Below are 8,397 nucleotides of genomic sequence, written 5' to 3'. Positions count from 1 at the left end.
CCAGATGAGAGTCATGGGCCCAATGCAGCTCACTTTCCCGGAGTTGATGGGGAACCACTGTCTTCCTGCATGGTAGGGTCCATGTGGAGGTTATCACAATTTTTGCTGGGTCAATAACATGATGTGGCGGGTCTGGGCAATTCTTTTCTTCAAAGGAATGTAATAGGGCGCAGGCACACCAGTTCTTTTCTGCGGGACAGTAACGCAACTCAGTCAAACCGGTTAAGAAATAATAATCATCGGGCTTGTCGAGGGTTTACTCCTTGAGCTTGAGAAAAGTACTCTTAAGTTTTTTGATCAGTGTATATACTCACTGAGGGGTCCATTTTCAGCCACTCTGGGCTCATCTAGTTAACTGGATAAACATATCCGTCTAACTAGCAGAGTATATTTAATGGCGTGGTTGCACTGCTGAATATATTCGGCTTCCTTAAAGCTAGCCAGTTATCTCTAACCGGCTAACTTTAGGACAACCCTATGACCCAACCAGAGTTAGCAGCTAACTCCGCTGCTCCTCAGAATGTCTCTTGCCTTCCCAGAAACGCCCCCTTCTTATCCATTAAATTCTAGCCAGATCAGCCATTTAGTCAGATAACGATTACATTATCCATCTAAATGGCTTTTGAATATGGACTTCTGAGTGTCTGGCCCCTTCCAACAGATGGCCCCACTACTCAAGGGCTAGCTTAATGGCTGAAAATCCTTGGTATATGTGCAGGTCACCAACACCCATGGTTATCATGTTGCAAGATGAAAACCCCCGCCCTGAGAGTGAAGGCATCTACCTCTAAGATAAATGGCTTGGTGGGGACTGGGTGTCATAGACATGGTTCCTGAGTAAATTCTTGTTTCAGTCGCTGGAAGGCCCATACTGCTTCTTCACTCCAATTACGAGAGCCCGTCCCCTTTTTGGTAAGGACTGTGAGTAGTGCCATCAAGAGAGTATCCATGAACAAACTGGCAATAGTAGTTGGTGAAATCCACAAATCATTGCAGGGCCTTGAGTATCACTGGTTGGGGCCAGTCCAAGATGGCTTTTAATTTGCCAGGGTCCATGCGAAGCCCAGTCTGGAAATAATGTAGCCCAGAAAGGACAGCTCCACTTGTCTGAACGAACATTTCTCCAACTTGGTGTAAAGTCGGTACTCCCGCAGCTATTGTAGTACTTGTCTCACATGTCCCCGGTGCTATTTTAATGTCTTTGAGAAAATTAGGATATCATCCAGGTAGACAACAATGTAAGAGTGAAGGAAGTCCCAGAATATCTCATTCATCAAGGCTTGAAAGACAGCAGGGGCATTACATAATCCAAAGGGCATGACTAGATATGCCATCCCTGGTGTTCCACTCATCACCCTCCTGGATTTGGACCAAATTGTATGCTCCCCTCAAGTCCAGCATGATGAAGATTTGAGCTCCTTGGAGCTGATCAGAAAATTCCGAGATGAGCAATAATGCATAGCAATTCTTCTAAGTAATTGGTCAGAGATGGAGTTTTTTTCAGTGCTGATCCTGTCAACTTACTCCATCACATGTGCAATCCAATTCTGCAGGAGATAAAACCAAATCTGTGGTAACCATGTCTTTCAGTGTCCCTGCAGGATACTTAAATTTCTTGAGAACTTCTGTTCTTTCAGGGCTGGGATGGTCCTATCCTGCCGCAGCCACCTCACGCTCCCCACCCCTTATCCCCTTCCGAGTCATATCCCATCACTCACAATCTGATGCTTGTTAAGGCTCTTTGTATTTATAGACTACCGAATAGATGAAAAGTCTTCTTTAAATAAAATACTCCCCAAGAAACATGTGGCCATTGAAATGAAATAAGCTTCCCAACAGTAATTTATCTCTGGAGCAGACTTTCTTGACACAGGGCTCGAAGAAATATTTACTGCAGAAGGAAACATTCTATTACTACAATGGGGAATTCGCAGAATCTGGACATTCATGATAGCAGGGACTCAACTGGACTTACCGTGGCCAATCAAAAAGCTCAGTCTTCAGACCAATCATGTCTCAGCACTGCCAAATCAAAAGGGGAAAAAATGGATAAAGTGCGTAGCTTGCTGGGCAGACTAGATGGGCCGTTTGGTCTTCTTCTGCCGTCATTTCTATGTTTCTATGTTTCAAAATTAAGCAAAAGCAACCAATAAAGAAAACAAACAACTCTTAAACCATTGCTGTGCCACACTATCCCCCAAGTTAAAATGTGCAGTCAAGGCACATTTTAACTTGGTATATGCATGTTTTAACTCCCAATGCATTAGCATAACTTTATCTTCCTGTATTGGTAATTAAAAAAAAATGTAGCTTGTGCATTAGGGAAACTTGCACTGAATTTCAGCACACAGTTTGAAGGCTCAGTTTTCTGCATCGGCCTGTCAGTTGGTAGGTAAGCCAGTGGAAGAGAGGGGTGGGGACACAAGGCTAAAGGCTCACTTAGGATGCCTGATACCCTTCCACCGGCTCTGCCCATGTGGGTGATAAAATGTGATGGCCAGGTTTCCAGAATCCTACCATAATGGCATAGATCAGGGGTAGAAAACTCTGGTCCTTGAGGGCCGCACATTTGCTGGGTTTTCAGGAAATACCTAATGAATATGCAGGAGAGTGATTTGCATGTACACTACCTGAATTGTAAGCACACCTATTTCACACATATTCCTTAGGGTTAGCCTAATAAAGCAGATGAGTTTGTGGGCCTCAGGGACCCCCCCCCCCCCCCCCTCTGGCATCGATTATTTTTATAATGATTTGCATAGCACATATCAGATAGAAGCATTCAGAGCCGTCCCTCCCTCCTCCCCCTAGAGAGCCTTTGTGTGGGGCTGATGAGACTCTATTTCTTGCATCCCCTCCTCTCCCTCCTCTCCCTCCTCTCCTGGAGAAAGGCGGTCATGGCTTCAGGCGACCACTGGGAAGGATTGGCCCCCTTGCGAGTCATGACCATGAATGGTGCGGTCAGAGTGGAATAATGGTGAATAAAAGACCGGCAGTAATTGGCAAAGCCAAGGAATCTCTGTAGGGACTTGAGGCTCGTAGGTTGAGGCCAATCATGAATACTTTTCAACTTCTGGGGATCCATTCTGAACCCTTGACTGGAAACCATGTAGCCCAGGAAAGGGACGGTCTCCTGCTCAAAAGAACACTTTTCAAGTTTGGCATAGAGTTGATTGTCCCGTAGATGCTGGAGGATACGAGAGACATCCTGGCGGTGGCTTTGTAGGTCTTGGGAAAATACTAAGATGTCGTCAAGGTACACCACAACACATTGGTATAGCATATCCCTGAAGACCTCATTCATCAGATGCTGGAAGACTGCAGGGGCGTTGCAAAGGCAAAACGGCATCACAAGGTATTCAAAGTGGCCATCACGCGTGTTAATCGCGGTCTTTCATTCATCGCCTTCGTGGATACGGACCAAATTATAAGCTCCCCTGAGGTCCAATTTGGAGAAGATTTTCACTCCATGAAGCCTATCAAAAAACTCAGAAATCAAAGGCAATGGATAGCGGTCTTTTAGGGTGATCTCATTCAGGCCCCAGTAATCGATGCAGGGATGGAGTGAACCATCTTTTTTCCCTACAAAGAAAAAAGCCGCTCCTGCGGGAGACTTGCAGGGCCGAATGAAGCCTTTAGCTAGGTTCTCACGGATGTACTCCAACATGGCCTGAGTCTCTGTTAGCAACAATGGGTAGATTCTACCCCGAGGAGGCTCCATGTTAGGCAACAAGTTGATTGCGCAATCCTAGGAACGATGCGGAGGCAAAGTGTCCGCGGCCTTTTTGAAGAACACATCAGCATATGAAGAGTACTGCGGAGGAAGACTAGGAGGGGATAGTGAAGTACTCAGACAAGGCAGGGGTGAATCGGACTCCAGACAGTTGTCATGGCAGGAGGACCCCCAGCAAGAGAGTTGTAAGGTGGTCCAGTCAAACTGCGGGGTCTGCTGCTGTAACCACGGCAGTCCCGCGACAACAGGATATATGGCTTTGTCCAGAATGTGGAAGGAAATGGTCTCTACATGCAAAAACTCCATGCAGAGCTGAATAGGAGCTGTGGTGTGAGTGACCTCACCAGGTAGTGGTTCTCCGTGGATGGACAAGAGAAGTAAGGGTACTGGGGAGCAGTTGGTGGGGATCCGGAGGTGCTCAGCAAATTGTTTTAGAATAAAATTCCCAACGGCCCCAGAATCCACTAAAGCCAGTGTGGAACTCCTGATTGACTAGCTTGATGGAGATGGGTAAGGTCAACTGAGGAGAAGGCGAAGTCAGGCCTAGAAGCAATCCTCCTGCTGAACGTAGGCCTGGGAGTTTCCTGGACAGACTGGACATGTGGCTATGGCAGGTCCGGATTGGCCGAAGTATAGGCAGAGACCGGAATGCTGGGGACGACGTCATTCCTTGGGAGAAAGTCTGTTCCGACCCTTTTGCATTGGCTCATCCTCATCCTCTGGGCCACTTTCAGCCTGGATGAAGACAAACGTCGAATTCGGGATGAGCTTGGCATAGATTTTCTAGACGCTCTAGACTTCTGTGAGCACTCCTGCTGGCGGCGGACGATGTGACCGGCGAGGTCTATTAATGATTCCAGGGATGCAGGCAATTCACGAGCCGCCAACTCATCTTTTATCCGGGAAGTCAGTCCCTCAAGGAAAATGGATCATAAGTAGTTTGGGTCTCAGTGAATTTCAGACGAAAGAGTCCTGAATTCTATGACATAGTCAGTTAATGGCCGGGTGCCCTGTGGAGATGGAGAAGTGAGAATCCGGAAGCAGATCTTCTGCCAGATTCGTCGAAAATGGAGCGAAATAAGGCAAGAAATCCAGGCAGGTCTCGAAGAACCGGGTTAGAACACTCCCAGAGGGGTGGCGCCCAGGCCAAGGCCTTACCATCCAGAAGGGAAAGGATGTAGGTAGTCTTGGTGATCACATCTGGGAAGTAAGCCAGTTGCATGCAGAAGTGCATATTACATTGATTCAGGAAACCCCTGCACATAAGAGGGTTTCCTGAAAAGCATGGAGGTGCCGGTAAGGGCACAGTTGGCCGAGGGACCGGCATAGAGGTGGAACGGTTGAGCTTGGTAGACGTTGTGGTGGCAGCCACAGCGGCGTCTAAACGAATGTTCAAGTTATCAATGGCTGCTACTAGTGTTTCCAGGAACTTTTGTTGCTCATTGATTCTTTGTGCAAGGCCAAGGATGGCATGTATAGCTGAGACCTCTGCTGGGTCCATGAACTTGGCAATCTGTTAGGATTCGTGGGTTTTGTTGACCCTTGGCCCGAGGTGAGGGTTGACGCAACCTGCAGGGAGGAGCCCCATAGGTCCTCACTGTCGGGAGGCGAGGCCAGCTGCTGCAGGGGACGCAGTAGTAGTAGTAGTAGATAGAACATCCTGTGTTACTGCCATGTGATCGCAGGTACTTGCAGAGAGAGTTCTGTGAGGTGTCCTGAGGAGCGGGACAAGAGGCACAGTTTGGAGGAGACACACATTACTCAGGCAGGACTGGAGATACAATTACCAGAGCAGGAACCTCCGACAGAGAAGCGCTAGGCAGGCCACAAGGAGCGGGGAGCGCAAGATAGGAACTTCTGGAGGAATACTGCAGAGGCTGTCCTGAGGGGCAGGGCAGTGTAGTGACGAAAGCTCTGGTGTGATGACGTAGGGCTGCCCCGAGGAGCAGCAAGCGCAGAGTTGAATCTCCGAAGTAGTGACGTAAGTTGCCCTGAGGAGCGGGGCTGCGTAAAGTAGAATCTCTGGTAGAGAAACGTAGGCACTGCCCCGAGGAGCGGGGAAGCGCAGAGTACAGTCACTGGTGTAGAACATAGGCACTGCCCCGAGGAGCGGGGAAGTGCAGAGTACAGTCACTGGTGTAGAACGTAGGCACTGCCCCGAGAAGCAGGGAAGTGCAGAGTACAGTCACTGGTGTAGGCACTGCCCTGAGGAGCAGGGGAGCGCAGAGTCGAGTCTCCAATGCCGTAAGGTAGTTCGAGGGGCAACCCTGAGGAACTGGGAAGCCAGCAGGCAGGACTTCTGGAAGGTACAGGGGCTACCCTGAGCAGCATGGAAGCCTGAAGACCAGGTCTCCAACTGGGAGCGTGAGCAGGCCCCTGAGGAGCGGGTACCCGAACCAGAGCCCAGAGCCGCAGGAACCACGGGTCCGAGGAGGCAGGAGCAAGCACCAGTAGGCGAAGGAACTCGTTGCCAAGTCGATTAGTGTAGGCCAAGGGAGGTGTTTAAGAATCCCAACCTTGTGATGTCATCAGTCAGGGACACCCTTGAGGTTCCCACCATTGGGTCTTTAAAGGGAGGCCGGGTGGTGCGCGCTCATGCCTAAGAAGGCCCGGAGTCGGTGGGGGGGTTGGCGGCGTCCTGGCCTCCATGAGCCCCAGCCGCGAGTTGACCCGGAGAGGAGAGCAGGGCAACACATGACATCAGTTGAGTAGGTCGCGGCCGTCTACGACCGATGGTCATAACATTAACATATTAGAGTTACCTCCTGATAAAGGAGATCTTAAATGTCCAGACCTCAGGCGCTATAATTTGGCCTGCCTACTACGAATCATTAGAGACTGGTTACAAGGACAACCCTCCATATCCGCTAATAGCCATCTGAAGGCTTGGCTTGGAGGCTTCTCTCTTCCTTCCCTTTTACAATGCCTGACGAAAGTTCTCCCAGCCTTCGCTTCTTTTTTTTGTACACTAGTATCATGTTGAAAAGCCTGGGTTTTTCTTTCTAAAAAAACTTGATTGTAATCCCAACCCAACAGCCCTTATGGAGGTATGCAACAATCCCGACTTCTCGCCAGGAATGACACAAGGGATATTTCACCATTGGCGTAAGGTTGGCTTGTCACAGCTACATCATTTCTTCCTGGATAAATCGAACACAATAATGAGCTTTTTAGATTTGCAAAGATCCTATCACCTCCCTCATACAGATTTCTATGCCTTCTTACAGATACACCACTACATCAATACACTTCTTCTGTCTAGTCAAAATCTAGGTTATTGTGACAACTTACTGTCCTTTTTTCACTTCTCTAAAAATCAAAAACCCTCTTGTGCCACATTTGCTATACGGTAAGTGACTTTAAAGACTTCCTCACACCCCTCCTAGTTATTTCAAGCTGGTCAAGATGATCAAATGTATTGCTTACCTCATGTGACCTCCACGTCTATTTTTCTAATATCCCAGAAATCTCTGAAAACATGACTTTGCGCGAATTACAATACTGATTCATATGGCAATTATATATCTCCCAAGCTACTGCTTTTAATTTTAAACATTTTATTATTATAGTATAATAACAAACAACGTGTTGTGATACTTAACACCTCCAGCCAATTACAGAAAAGGATTGATACACACCACTCCCATCCCTCTCCCTCCCCCCCAAAAATCCCACCACATCAGTGTATTGGGACTTCATCAAAGAACCAGTTCCTCTGTCCAAAGAAACCGAAAAATCAGTCATTAAGGATCAAACTCCTGGAGTGGTGTGAAAGTGCCTGAAGATATGGATCCCAGATTGACAAGAACTTCCTTTGTAATGGAGGAGAAGCGCGTGATGCCAGATCATCCATATGCAGCATATGATGCAGATGGTTGCGCCATTCCCAAAATGACGGGCCTTCGGCTCCCCTCCAGTGTAACAAAATCACTTTTTTCCCCAGTAAGCATGCTTTCAAGATAAATAAGCAAGGGCCCCCACCTCCTATCGGCACTCTCGGGAAACATCCAAAGAGCAAGAATAAGGGGTATACAGGAAGGGAAATTCCCAACAAACGCAAAATATAATTTATGATATGCCCCCAGTAGCATTGGATAGGGGGACAGGCCCAAAAGGAGTGCAATAGGGTTCCCGTGTCCTTTTTACACTTCTCACATATGGCAGAAGAAATTTGGGAGTGACACGCTATATGAGCTGACACATATGCCCACCGTAAAAACATATACTGCATTTCCCTATAATACATACTCACCATAAGGTGGGACACTCACCTAAAGCATGTTCGAAGGATAGAAATATTAAAATTAAGCACGCCATCATTGTTCCAGCGATCCACCAGAACTGAATATTGCTCCTGTTGGACTCGTTTCTTAAGCATTTTATAGTATAGGGAAAGAGAGGGGGGTTGTAATCTATCAAAATCCTGTGGAAGACCTGAGAGCCCAGGTGAAACTCCAAATTGAGGGTCCAAACGACCCTCAATGCAATGGGATTCAGCCAGATCATCAACAATCCTACACACAAAGCTGGACACACCCTGGATCTAATCTTCATCAATTCTAACTTCTCCTGCACTATGGCTCCCTCATGTACCCCTATACCCTGGTCAGACCACTTCCTGATATAATCCACCTTCTCCACAAATAAACAGACACACGTTTCAC

The sequence above is a fragment of the Rhinatrema bivittatum genome, chromosome 2 (assembly GCF_901001135.1).
Source record: "Rhinatrema bivittatum chromosome 2, aRhiBiv1.1, whole genome shotgun sequence".
NCBI classification, from domain to species: domain Eukaryota; kingdom Metazoa; phylum Chordata; class Amphibia; order Gymnophiona; family Rhinatrematidae; genus Rhinatrema; species Rhinatrema bivittatum.
The sequence above is the reverse complement of the archived record's forward strand: the minus strand, read 5'-3'. Positions refer to the sequence as shown.